Below are 12790 nucleotides of genomic sequence, written 5' to 3'. Positions count from 1 at the left end.
CAGTACGCTGGTTTCAAATTTAACTACGGCACAAGGAATCCCGCTAATTAAAGACAGGCCACATTGTGATTTTTTTCTCTTTTTTTGGGCCTTTGTCTGTTATTGTTGTGCTTTTTGCTTTCACATTTCCCCATGCAGGAGAAGAAGTGTTAGGAAAAAGCCTAATGGAGAGGTTCAACCTGTTGTACCACGTTCTTGACTGAACCTCTTTAAAACGGAGACTCGCTCTTGTGCGTTTTAGCTCGCTTAAGAGGAAGACGAGGCTCCCGCCGAAAACACAAATTGCTTCGACAAATCACCGTTGAGCTGGGGAGGCATTTATCTGCCCGCGTGCAGCTAAACATGCAGGTTGCGATATGGATACCGCATCAGGACTTCAAAATGTAAGCAAGCACAGATAAAATGGCAGCGGCTCAAAGATGCAGCGGCGGCTTTGCGCGCCGAACTGAAAGTAATTATGCAGTAATACCGTTGAAAATGTCACATATCTCCCTGTTTACAATTCTCCCAAGGAGCCGTTGTGAGAGAGCTACTGTTGGCGAGGAGTGAAAACGCAGCAGTCCTGAAGCACAATAGGAAGAAGCAGACCTTTATGCGGAGGAATAAGTCGTGCTGGGAGAGCTTTGTGTTCCCGTGACAAGGAGGTCTTATGCTGTGCATTTACTCTGCTCAACCCAGTTTTTCCCCATTTGCCTCCTAATTCTCTCTTTTACCATCTTTGCTACTATTTCTCAGGATGTCTGTGGCAGCCACTGAGGTGGGTTTTTCCCACTCGGAAACACTGCACATCCTGAACTGGTCCATTTCACTGATTACTCATCGTGTCTGCAGATGTCTGTGTGAACTTGCTCCACCTGCAGATGCTGTGATACCGCAGCATTTCTACGGATTTGCTTATGATTGAGCTTGTATAATGAAAGCCCCAATACTCACTTTTATATACTCTTCTAACTCGGCGTGCAAGGTGTGTGAAACTGCAGGTAACCATAGCAACAATACTTCTTCATGATGTGTTACCAGTTAACTGTCACTGGATCAAACTAACAGCTTTACTCCTTCATTTGCTGATGCTGGTAAGCAAGGGTTTTAAACCCTCATGCTGTATGGTGTAATTCAGTTCAGTTTTATTTATATAGCACCAAATTACAACAATACTCATCTTAAGGTGCTTTATACTGTAAGGTAAAGACACGATGATAGAGAAAAAACAGCAATCAGATGACCTCCTGTGAGAAAGCACTTAGCGTCAGTGGGAAGGAAAAACTCCCTTTTAACCAGAAGAACCAGCTCGGACTGAACCCCCCGGCTGCCCCCTGGCCGCTCCCTCCCCTCACGCAGGGGGTGCGGGGAGGGAGACCGGACAATAGACACACTGAAAGAGAGTGTATATATATATACACAAAGAGCTATATTTTCTATGTTTTAAAAGATGATCCTACTGAGGTGCACATTTCTTTGAATTTGAATATGCCATTTTTATAACTATACAATATTTGTTTCCTTATGTTGTAACTGTCCCTGTGCAGTCTCTTATTTTTCGTTTTTTTATTTTATATTCTTTACTTTAGTGTTAATCTGCATGCTCCATCGGCCTGTCACTTTGCTGCAGGAACACCTGAATATCCCTAATGAGGGACAATAAAGGACATTTCTGTTCTTCTTTCTTCTTCTTTGATGCATAGAGAGTGAAGAAGAAGCACTCAATGCATCATGGGAAGCCACCTGCAGCCTAGACCTATTACAGCAAAACTAAGGGAGGATTCGCGGCCACTTGATCCGGCCCTACCTGTATGCTTTACCAAAACAAGTTTTAGGGCTGATCATAAAAGTAGAGAGGGTGTCTGCCTCCAATCCAAACTGGGATCTGGTTCCACAAAAGAGGGGCCTGAAAGCTGAAGGAACCACAAGTAAGTCTGCAGAGTGAAGAGATCTAATGCAGTGATACGGTCCTATAAGGTCGTTATGATGAGATGGATCCAGGTAATTCAAGACTAACTTAGCTGACTGACAGTCATCTATAAGTGATGTTATTACTGGTTCTACTCTACCTGGGAACTTTACACAGCTTGCCACATTCACCCATTCATACAAGCTTCTGTTCTTCTTAATCTAACATTCACACCGATGGAAGCATCAGAGAGCAACCTGGGGTTAGTATCTTGCCCAAGAACATTTGGCATGCAGACTGGAGCAGCCAGGGATTGTACCACCATCTTTCTGATTATTAGATGATCTGCTCTGAATCTCGAGCTATGCAAAAGATCCCCAGTTCAGTTCTGGGAGACACAAAACCCTTTAGGATTGTGTCATGAACAGCTACTCATTGTAGCAGCTTGTTGAAAATAAGGGAGCAGTTGAAACAAGTTTTCCTAATTGCTTTTTAAAAGCAATATAACAGTAGATTAGCCAGTTATTAGAAATTGTCATTTTTTCGACTGATCGTCTATGACCAGTGATCTGGAAGACTTTGCAGCGATGCACCTACATGAACACACATCACAGCGTTTATAGTCTAAATTGCTGTGCCTGTCCTTAGTCGAGCTTTTAAAACAATGAGAAGAATCTGTGCAATAAACTATACAATACAATAAATTAAGAAATGATTGTGGATGCTCGGGGGATCATAAAGTAAGGCCGAGATATTCTACCTCCGTTCTAATATTCACCCATTAATCTTTAAATTGAAATTTCACCACATGTTTTTTATCATACTGTTTGTTTACTTCCACACCGTTGCAGAATTTCGTCTGGCCTTTGTGATTAATTAAATAAAATAATGAGCTTTCGAGTTCCTCAGTTCTTTAAAAACATGCTTTCACAAACCTTTATAGAGCCACTCATACGTTTTTGAACCGACTGATTTACCCAAAGGTGGCAACGACTTTTTATTTAAGTGTTTGTGCTCTGTCAGAAACTTGCCAGCAATACCCATAACTATATTCATTAGTTCCTCATGACTATTTTTCATAACATTTCCTACTGCACTGCACTTTGTTTAGTTCATTGAGATTATTATCAGTGCATGCGCCAACCAGCGTGCAGCCTGTTACAGTCGCTCCTGCTTTTCTCTTAGTTTAGCTCTTTTTTCTTACGTATTCTTTTTTTTTCTGACTTGTATTTTCCTCCGTTTTCTATCTCTTACTCAATCATGTGGATTGAGAGAGTTTTTGTTCTTCTGGTGGCCGTGGAACTGTTACTTTTATCATGGAACGGGACCGCGGCACATCTCCTACACGCACGGACTGTTTACTCCAGAGATCAGCTGATCGCCCTGATGCCGGCCGGCTCGCTGGCCAGGCCCGCAGAAGTGCCCGCAGAAGTACCAGCTGAAATTTGGAGGAAAACACATCGGGGATGCAGAGGTCAAGGACAGAAGAGAAGAAAAAAGGTGACGGTGAGACAGCGGAGGCTCGAAGCGAGGAGGAGGTTTAAACCGTGTCTGCCGTCTATCGTGATGGGAAATGTGCGATCGTTGGCAAGTAAAATCGACGAGCTCTCAGCACTGGTACGGAGTCAGAGGGAATACCGAGAGTGTAGCCTGATGTGTTTCACCGAATCATGGCTGCACCAGGTCATTCCCGATGAGAATGCTTCCGTGGAAGGCTTCCACACTGTTCGGGCGGACAGGGACAGCATCACTAGCGGTAAGCGTAAAGGAGGTGGGCTTGCTGTTTTAGTTAACAACCGGTGGTGTAACCCTGCCAACATAACAATCAAAGAAAGGATTTGTTGCCCGGACACTGAACTGTGTGCTGTTGGACTCAGGCTGTATTATTTACCCAGGGAATTCTCTCACGTCATCTTGGTGGCTGTTTATGTTCCCCCCTCTGCTAACCCCACAGCTGCATGTGACACTATCCACTCTGCCATAGCTCGGCTACAGACTCAGCACCCGAGTGCCTTTATTGTGATCTCGGGTGACTTCAACCATGTATCACTGGACAATACACTACCAACATTCAAACAATATGTGGACTGTCCCACCAGGGGAGAGAAAACTTTAGACTTACTGTATGCTAACGTCAAGGATGCATACAGCTCCTCCTCCCTCCCCCCACTTGGTAGGTCAGATCATAACCTGATTCACTTCACCCCCCGCTATGTGCCAATTGTGAGGAGGGAACCTGTTACCACCAGGACTGTCAGGAGGTGGTCAGAGGAGGCAATAGCGGAACTACAGGGCTGTTTCGAGGTGACCGACTGGGAAACACTCTGTGAGCCTCACGCCGAGGACATCAATGGGCTTACTGAGTGTATCACAGACTACATAACTTTCTGCACCGACTCCATTGTTCCAGCTCAGACTGTTCATTGTTACCCAAATAACAAGCCGTGGGTGACTAAGGACATCAAAGCCCTCCTCAACAACAAGAAGAGGGCTTTCAGAGGGGGCAACAAAGAGGAGGTGAGGAAGGTCCAGGTGTTACTAAAGGACAAGATCAGAGAGGCTAAGGACAATTACAGGAGGAAGCTGGAGTGGAAACTCCAGCAGAACAGCATGAGAGAGGTGTGGAGGGGCATGAAGACCATCACTGGATTCAGGCCAACCAACAGCAGGGGAGCTGAGGGAGGTGAGAATAGAGCCGACGAGTTGAATCTGTTTTTCAATAGATTCGACACCACAGTGTCTGCTCCCACCCCCACAACCTCACCTGCAGTCAGCCTGGAATCCAGAGCCACACCACTGTGCCAGCCTCTCTCTTCACATGTTGCCTCCTGTGAGATTCCTGACACCCCTCCCCCACCCATCACCTTCACTCAATACCAGGTTGAGATGCAAATGAGGAGACTTCACTCAGGCAAGTCTGCTGGACCAGACGGAGTGAGTCCCCTTGTCCTCAAGGCCTGTGCCCCCCAGCTGTGTGGAGTCTTTCATAAACTGTTTATGCTGAGTCTGAGTCTGCAGAGGGTCCCGGTGATGTGGAAGACATCATGCCTCGTCCCTGTACCAAAGACGCCTCGTCCCAGTGGCCCCCAGGATTACAGGCCCGTGGCACTGACCTCCCACATCATGAAGACCCTGGAAAGGCTCATCCTGGACCAGCTGCGACCCATAGTAAGACCACATCTGGATCCCCTTCAGTTCGCTTATCAGCCTCGTCTCGGAACAGAGGACGCCATCATCTACCTGCTCAATCGTGTCTACACCCATCTGGACCAGCCGGCGAGCACTGTGAGGGTCATGTTTTTTGACTTTTCCAGTGCTTTCAACACCATCAGGCCGACCCTCCTGGGTGATAAGTTAGCAGCGATGCAGGTGGATGCTTCTCTGGTGTCCTGGATTGTTGATTACCTGACAGGAAGACCACAATATGTACGTCTCCCACAGTGTGTGTCTGACAAGGTGATTAGCAACACAGGGGCACCACAGGGGACTGTCCTCTCCCCCTTCCTCTTCACCCTCTACACCACAGACTTCAGCCACTGCACAGAGACCTGCCATCTTCAGAAGTTTTCTGATGACTCTGCGGTGGTTGGATGCATCAGCAGGGATGATGAGACAGAGTACCGGGCTGTGGTCGACTCCTTTGTCACGTGGTGTGAGCAGAATCATCTGCAGCTCAACGTGGCAAAGACCAAGGAACTGATCGTGGACTTCAGGAAGACCAGGAAACACTTGACCCCTGTTTCAATCCAGGGGGTCAGTGTTGACATTGTGGAGGACTATAAATACCTTGGAGTACACATTGACAATAAACTGGACTGGGCTAAAAACACCACAGCACTTTACAGGAAGGGCCAGAGTCGTCTCTATTTTTTGAGGCGACTGAGGTCCTTCAACATCTGCCAGAAAATGCTGAGGATTTTCTATGAGTCTGTTGTGGCCAGTGCGATCCTCTATGCTGTTGCATGCTGGGGGAGCAGGCTGAGGGTCGCAGATGCCAACAGACTTAATAAACTGATCCGTAAGGCCAGCAATGTTGTGGGGATGGAGCTGGACTCCCTCAAGGTGGTGTCGGAGAGGCGGATGCTGTCCAAGATAAAGACAATGTTGGATAACACCTCCCACCCACTCCATGACATGTTGGTCAGTCACAGGAGCTCGTTCAGTGAGAGACTGAGATTACCGAAAAGCACCACTGAACGACACAGGAAATCATTCCTGCCTGTGGCCAACTCCCTGTACAACGCATCCACTTAACACACTGTTTGCTGCTACAACTACACATGTTTCTTTTCCAAATATTTATTTATAAGTGACTTATGTATGTATGTATGTATATATATGTATATATTGTACTATTCTTAGTTAGCGTATTGTCTGTCTTGTCTTAATGTTGGTTTAAAATGGAGCACTGTAACAAAAAATAATTTCCCCCAGGGATCAATAAAGTATTCTGATTCTGATTCTGATTCTGATTCTGATTATTAGTAGAATAGCTTCCACACAGGTTTTAGAGTGGCTTTTTTCCTCGGCGTTGTTGACAATAAAACCATGTTGTGATCAGACAAGTCAACTAAGAAATTGTATGATTTAATAATTCGTACTTCTCAGTTTGAAGAAATTAAATCTATTTGTCACCTGGAAGCTTTTGTGATTTGTGTAGAAAATACTATACTCTTGTTTTTATCAATGTTAAACTTCAGATTCATGGGAAATAGATTTTAGTCATTTCTCAAAATTATCATAAAATGTACTGTCACACAGAGGAGGTACAGCCGCACACCAACTGGGAGATGAGATGGCTCAGTCACACTACAGCAAAAATAGGAGAGCAACCTCCTTGTGACTAGGAAAAAAATCAATGGTTACCTGGTGATTAGATTGAATATTTTCCCATTTGGCGATCGATTCCAAGTAGTTCAGGAGAATTAGAGGTTGAGCGTGCAACACTCTTGACCACTGTGTGACCACTTTAGATCACAAGGTGATTGCACAGGTGCAGCTAACTTTCAAAGAATTGCTGTCTAAGTCAGACTGACTGCAATCACTCTCAGACAGATTGGCGAAGGCTTGCAAATAATCGGTGTCTAATTATATTAGATTCAAGCATTCTGATTAAGTTTGTTAGCATGATATCGATAACATGCACAAAAAGTTAGAACGCACAATTTTCGAACTTTCACACTCAACCTGCAAAACAGCATTTTTCATTAGTTTTCCCGACAACCTCTCCTGGCAACAAGTGCATGTTTATGAGTGGGCAACTTACATTTTGCACTTCATTTAATCTTTCCACTAACCTTTCTACACCCACCGTGATCCCTGGCCTCCTCACTTCAGCTGTCATACAGTACACAGAAAAAAGTTGAAGAACCTAAAGCTAATTTCTTTTCCTCTCAAACGTGTTTTGCAAACATGCAGTATTTGGGAGAAGAGATCAGGGGAGATCCGAGATTTCCAAAACAGAAAAATCCGACAATACTCTCCACGCTGAATACCTTATTTTCTACACCTTGCCTTTTTTATATTTCAAGGCTACTTCAAAGTTATGCAGACTATCTGCGATGTGCTTTCCATAGAAATCATGTAGAAGGAGGAGAGGTGCTTTGCAAGTTGTTAAAAAAAAAAAAAAAAGACAGAGCCAGCCTACATAATATCAAACCAGTCATTCATGAATGACATGAAATTATGCACTGGCTTATGCAACAAGAACATTAAGCACTCGAGAAAGAAAAAGTAGAAAAGGGATGTCAAAACAAACCTCTGTTCCTTGATTAAAGGGTAAAAATCTTATTAGGACAGACAAAAGAAGGTGAGCTAATTCAAATTAGGATCACAAGGACACCAGCGTGTATTAGAAGAACTATTAAAGCCCTAAAAAGAGCAATAACCTGGATTTTCTTGCACAAAATAGAAAAAAGATTGGGTAGAGAAGGCCTTTGGATACAGCTGTGGATACGGTAGCAGGAGCATCTATATCCACTGTCAGTACAATTATGTGAGGCCGACAAAAGATAAGCAAGCCAACTTGCACGCACGAAACCTCACTCTGAACAAACACATTCAGCTACAAACTGCAGAAGACTGAGAGCGTGGGGACGTAGTATCCAAAAGGCAGCCCTTACCGGGCTCACAACAGCAGGTTCAGGCATTAAATGCTGTCTGAGCTGAGGTAAGATAAGAAACTGTAAAACTGGCCCCTGCCAGGAAGTGAAATCAGATAAATTGTGAGTTTGGATTTTAAGGCTTCCACAGAATTTGCTTCCCTAATCACACGAGGGAGTCGATTCCAGAGATGGAGAGCTTGGCTGGAAAACACTCTGCTGCCTGCTGATTTCTTTTTGCCTTGAGTGAGGCGGGTAACCGACAGACTCGATCTGCACGAGGATACAAAAGAAACACTGAGGTCAGATAATGCGAAGCGATGGTGTAAGGCCACGTAGTGACCGCTGCGTTAATAATGCTGAAGTCACAACAACTGGGCGCCGAGACTCTGTGTAAAAAAAAAGAGCTTGAATATTTTGCCAGTAAATTATTCATGTGAAATGAGAACATGAGGTGGAGTTAAGTGTACTGTAAGAGTTTTAGCGCTAGAGCGTATTTAAATCGCTTTGACACAAACTAACTTTGTACTTTTCTCCTCCGTGTGAAAGAGACTCACGACAAACTAAAACCTCCATTATGCAGACATTTGCACCACATGGACCGAGTCCAAGTGAAGGTAAAAGGCAATTAGGCAGACAAAACAACCTTTCATTTAAGTTTTAGTAGAGTTAAGACGCTAATTTGCAACAGGTTAGATTGCAAAGGTGCTCCAAGAATGTCTAACTGTGCTGCTGAATCCAGAACATTAAAGGATGTTTGAAGGGGGCTTGCATTTACCTTCACAGGGGGTCTTACATGCTTTTGTTACATCTAGACTGGACTAATATAATGCACTGTATACTGGATTAGTCTGTAATGTTGCAGACAGATTACTGGGACTGCGTTACAGAATCCAGTATGCTGTTTGTGTTTAAAGCATAGATGTTAAAGTAATTTTACACTGTGAGGCCACACACAGCCAAGTTTGATCTTAAGTGGGCCCGACCGGCAAAACTACATGACAAATGTGTAAAATTACAGAAAAGTTCTGCTGACTTGTTATTATAAAAAGTATAAAAGTATAGTTGCTGTTAATTCACAGAAAATGTCCTATTTTTATTTGTTTTATTACTGCAGAATCACTGTAATAGTGAAGAAATTTCTCTCATTTAGTTGTTTATCTGTTCATTGCTGTGGTGTACAGTACTATGAATGTCAATTGGGAGGCTTTATCAATAGTAAAAAATAAATACAAATAAATCTATGCAATCCTTTATATTGTCTAAAGCTGTCCAGCAGTCCAGATTGGAGTCGTTGCCTGGCCTATTTTAGCCCCCGGGCCTTATGTTTGACACCCCTAGTTTAAAGCCTTAAATGGTGTTATATTGTGGGACACATAGAGCCACTGTCCGTCAGTGTAAAGACATTAAACTGCACACTTAATCCCAGATATCTTAATGAAAAAGGTGTCATTTCAACAGTATGTCTCAGTTTTTCTACATGAGGAAATGTTTCTGTAGTTAATGCAAATTAAACCTAATAAAAAAGAGTTTTACTTCACAGAAAATGCACTATTGAATTATTTTATTTACTTTGCTGTACTCTACTTTTCTTTCATTTATTAGTTTATCTATTGCTTTGGGAGCTCTTTATCAGGAGGATAACCTGTAAAATGTATGAAAATACAGTAAAAGGAGGATTGGTTGTTGTATTTTTTATCATGAAGCACTTTGGTTTTAAATTTACTATATAAATAAAAGTACTTGCTCCTCCCTTTTAAATTGTGAGCTCCATTAAAACTGTTGGGACTTTTTTTTAATTTAAAAATATATTTTTTTGCAGGTCATTTTCCTCTTTGGCCAAAACAATTTTCTACTGCCTGCTTTTTTCTGGAGTCAGAATCTCTACTGAGGTGGCAAGTGCAAAGTTGGCAACAGACCGGCATCAATTATGAGAATAAGACACGGCTTGGAAAAAAAAAAAAGAAAACAACTCTTCAAATATGTAAAATGTATTTTTGTCGATCGAAACTCTCTGGCTGTTTTTGGCTGGATTTTTTTTTTGACATCTAATCATCCCTAGACTCGGGGAACATTGTTTTGTTGCCAGGTCTTTCTACCGTCTCTGTCAACTATTGAATAAATTAATATTCTTAAAGCAAAAAAAAAAGTATTTCTGGATCCATCTTTCTCCTGCTTTTATTACATTTCCCCAATGCTTGTTTTTGTCTCTTCTTTTGTGAGATTCTGTTTTCTGTCCCCAGACACCCAAAAAGTGCATTCCAGCGACTAATTTCCACTGTGCTTATTTACACCACGCCTTGTTTCCCTGCTCTCTGACAGCAGCTGTTCAGAGTAAACATCAGCATGTCAGCTACCCCACTATTTCACCCTGCGTTTCTCTGCTGTAATTATATGTATCAGTTTCTGGGCAGAGAAATAACTACACAGCACTCCCCGCTTCTCAGAAAAATTGTGACAGGGCTCCCTCCTTCCTGGAGAGGAGAATCTACTGAGTTTGTGGAAGTTAACGTACAGCATATCGCTGATTTAGGTGCGGAGAGGAGATCTGCCACGGAAAGGACAAACCTCAGATGGGATGCCAGTTGTAATGCGTTTTGCCAGCGTTTGCTTTCTTTCTCTTTTTGCATTTCTTAGTTATGTCTCAACACTCTTACATCAACTTGCTAGTTGTTCCCTTGCAATCTGCACCCTTCAGAAGCCAACAATCGGAAAAACCATAAACTCCAGTTGAGATACTAACTGGGAACCAATTCAGTGAGGAAAAAAAAAGCAAGACAAAGTGTCGCTTTGGCGAAAGACTCATGTTTGTACGAGTTTGTAGAACTTTTTATTCGGTTGCTAGTTGGTGCATTTTAATAAAAGCGTGCTCCAGATCTGTCCATGAAAACAATTAATTTGGCGACGATGACTTAAGTTTGCTTTTGTTCACGCTTTCCTTTCATTTTTATCACGATTGTGCAGCTCAGGAAATGTGAGAGCTGTGGTTGTATCAGCATGAAATAGCATCAAGCAGTTTCTGCTGAAGGGAAGAAAATAAACTCTGATTTCTCCAGCTATGCCGACTGCTTGAAGGAAAACTGGAAAGCACAACAACGTGCAAAAGCATTAATATTATCCTTGTTATCCTTTAATGTCAGCGTGAGTGACTGACACATCCGGAAAAAAAAACAGAGGGACCTTCAGTTTGATGGAGCGGGATAGAAAACCGCAATACTTTGTCTTATGGTGACTCTCATTTGTAGCCCACAAGAATATATCACACATTTTTATCACTGTCACCTGCCACTGTTGTGCGTCTCACACACACACACAGACCAGTACACGGCATGTAAGAGCACACGCGCAAAGCTTATTTCATGGCAGAGCAGAGGCCCATCTGTGTGGTGCAGACGGACGCTGCTGCTGCAGTGAGCAGCGGCAGGATGGATGGCAGGGCGAGGGGCTTTAACGGCCGCATTGTGCTCCATTGAAGGAGGAATTGATTAGGTTCACTTGGATGGCTCCGTGGCTTCTCGCTGGAGCGGTGGTAGACGTCTGATGGAGCGGTGATAGGGATGAGCTGGCACTGAAGACGTTTGTAAAAGGAGGGTGCCAGGGCTGCCGAATGGACAGATGGGTGCTGATTGACAGAAAGATATGGCAGTAAAAGTATGTACTTTTGGGTGTTGCCTCGTAATTAACAATTCTCACTGGCAAAAAAATAACCTTTCTTCAACATTAGGACCTTTAAACTATTGGCCAAAAGCAAGTCATCTCATTAGCAGTGACCCGCAGACGTATGGAAAGCCTTTGAGGGCAAAATAAAGAAATCAGTCATTTGTAATTCGTTATTGGTTGTGCTATAACATCTGTCGGATCGTATACTACTGTCCAAGAAGAGGACTGCTTGCAGATATGAGATATACCACAAGATATCAAGTAGCATAAACAGTTTCGTTATTGACAAGCACAGTTTTCATCCTCTGGACAAGCTCTACAAGTCTCCACTGGAAGAAATTCTACCTCATTTAATCCTTCACTGCTGGATGAATCTGATGTGTAGCAGGTGTTTAGTTTCGTTGGTCACAGCAAATGATTTGCATCTTTTCATAGCAATCAGTGACCCTTTTTGGTCTCCATAGAAGCATCTGGATTTGTTGTGATTCCATTTTTGTTTTTGAAGATTCATACAGTATTTTGTCGCCTGTCTATAAAAAAAAATCCTGACTCTCTAGAAGATTGCTTAACAACTGTAAAAACAGTCAGCTTTTTAAAAATAAAACTATTGTCTTGTTATAAAACTACATTTTTAATTACTTCAAACCACTGAAATTTTCCAGTTGACTAGTTGCGTATGGCATGTTTGTTTCTGTAATGTCACATTTCAACTAGTGCTGTCAGCGTTGATCTCGTTAAAATGACGTTAACGCCATAACTGCTGTGCTAACGCGTTAACGAGCTAACCACGCTAACGCGTTGACGCCATGCAGCCCCACGTCATTTTAACAAGATTAACGCTGACTAATTTCAACACTATATCTTTCATTGTTAGTTGCTAAGTCTGATTCTAAGTACTATTATTTCTGTAATCACCTCAAATTTCTCTGTAATGTGATGTGATGTAAGGCGTTATCTAAAATTAAGTTTAGGAATTTTGTGATTGCTTTGTTTGAATTAATTTAATCAAACAATCATGGGATGACTTGTGTTGCAAGCGTTCCACACCAGGTTATGCTCAGGACTAGATTTTGTTTTAGCCAGTGTGGTAATTATGGGTTATTCTAAGAAAAACACTGTGCTAGGAAGTTTAGTATAGGCT

Source organism: Diplotaxodon limnothrissa, linkage group LG3, assembly GCF_057381915.1.
Source record: "Diplotaxodon limnothrissa isolate DT_005_m linkage group LG3, D_limnothrissa_male_GT1.1, whole genome shotgun sequence".
Taxonomy (NCBI): Eukaryota; Metazoa; Chordata; class Actinopteri; order Cichliformes; family Cichlidae; genus Diplotaxodon; species Diplotaxodon limnothrissa.
Note: the sequence above shows the minus strand (reverse complement) of the source record.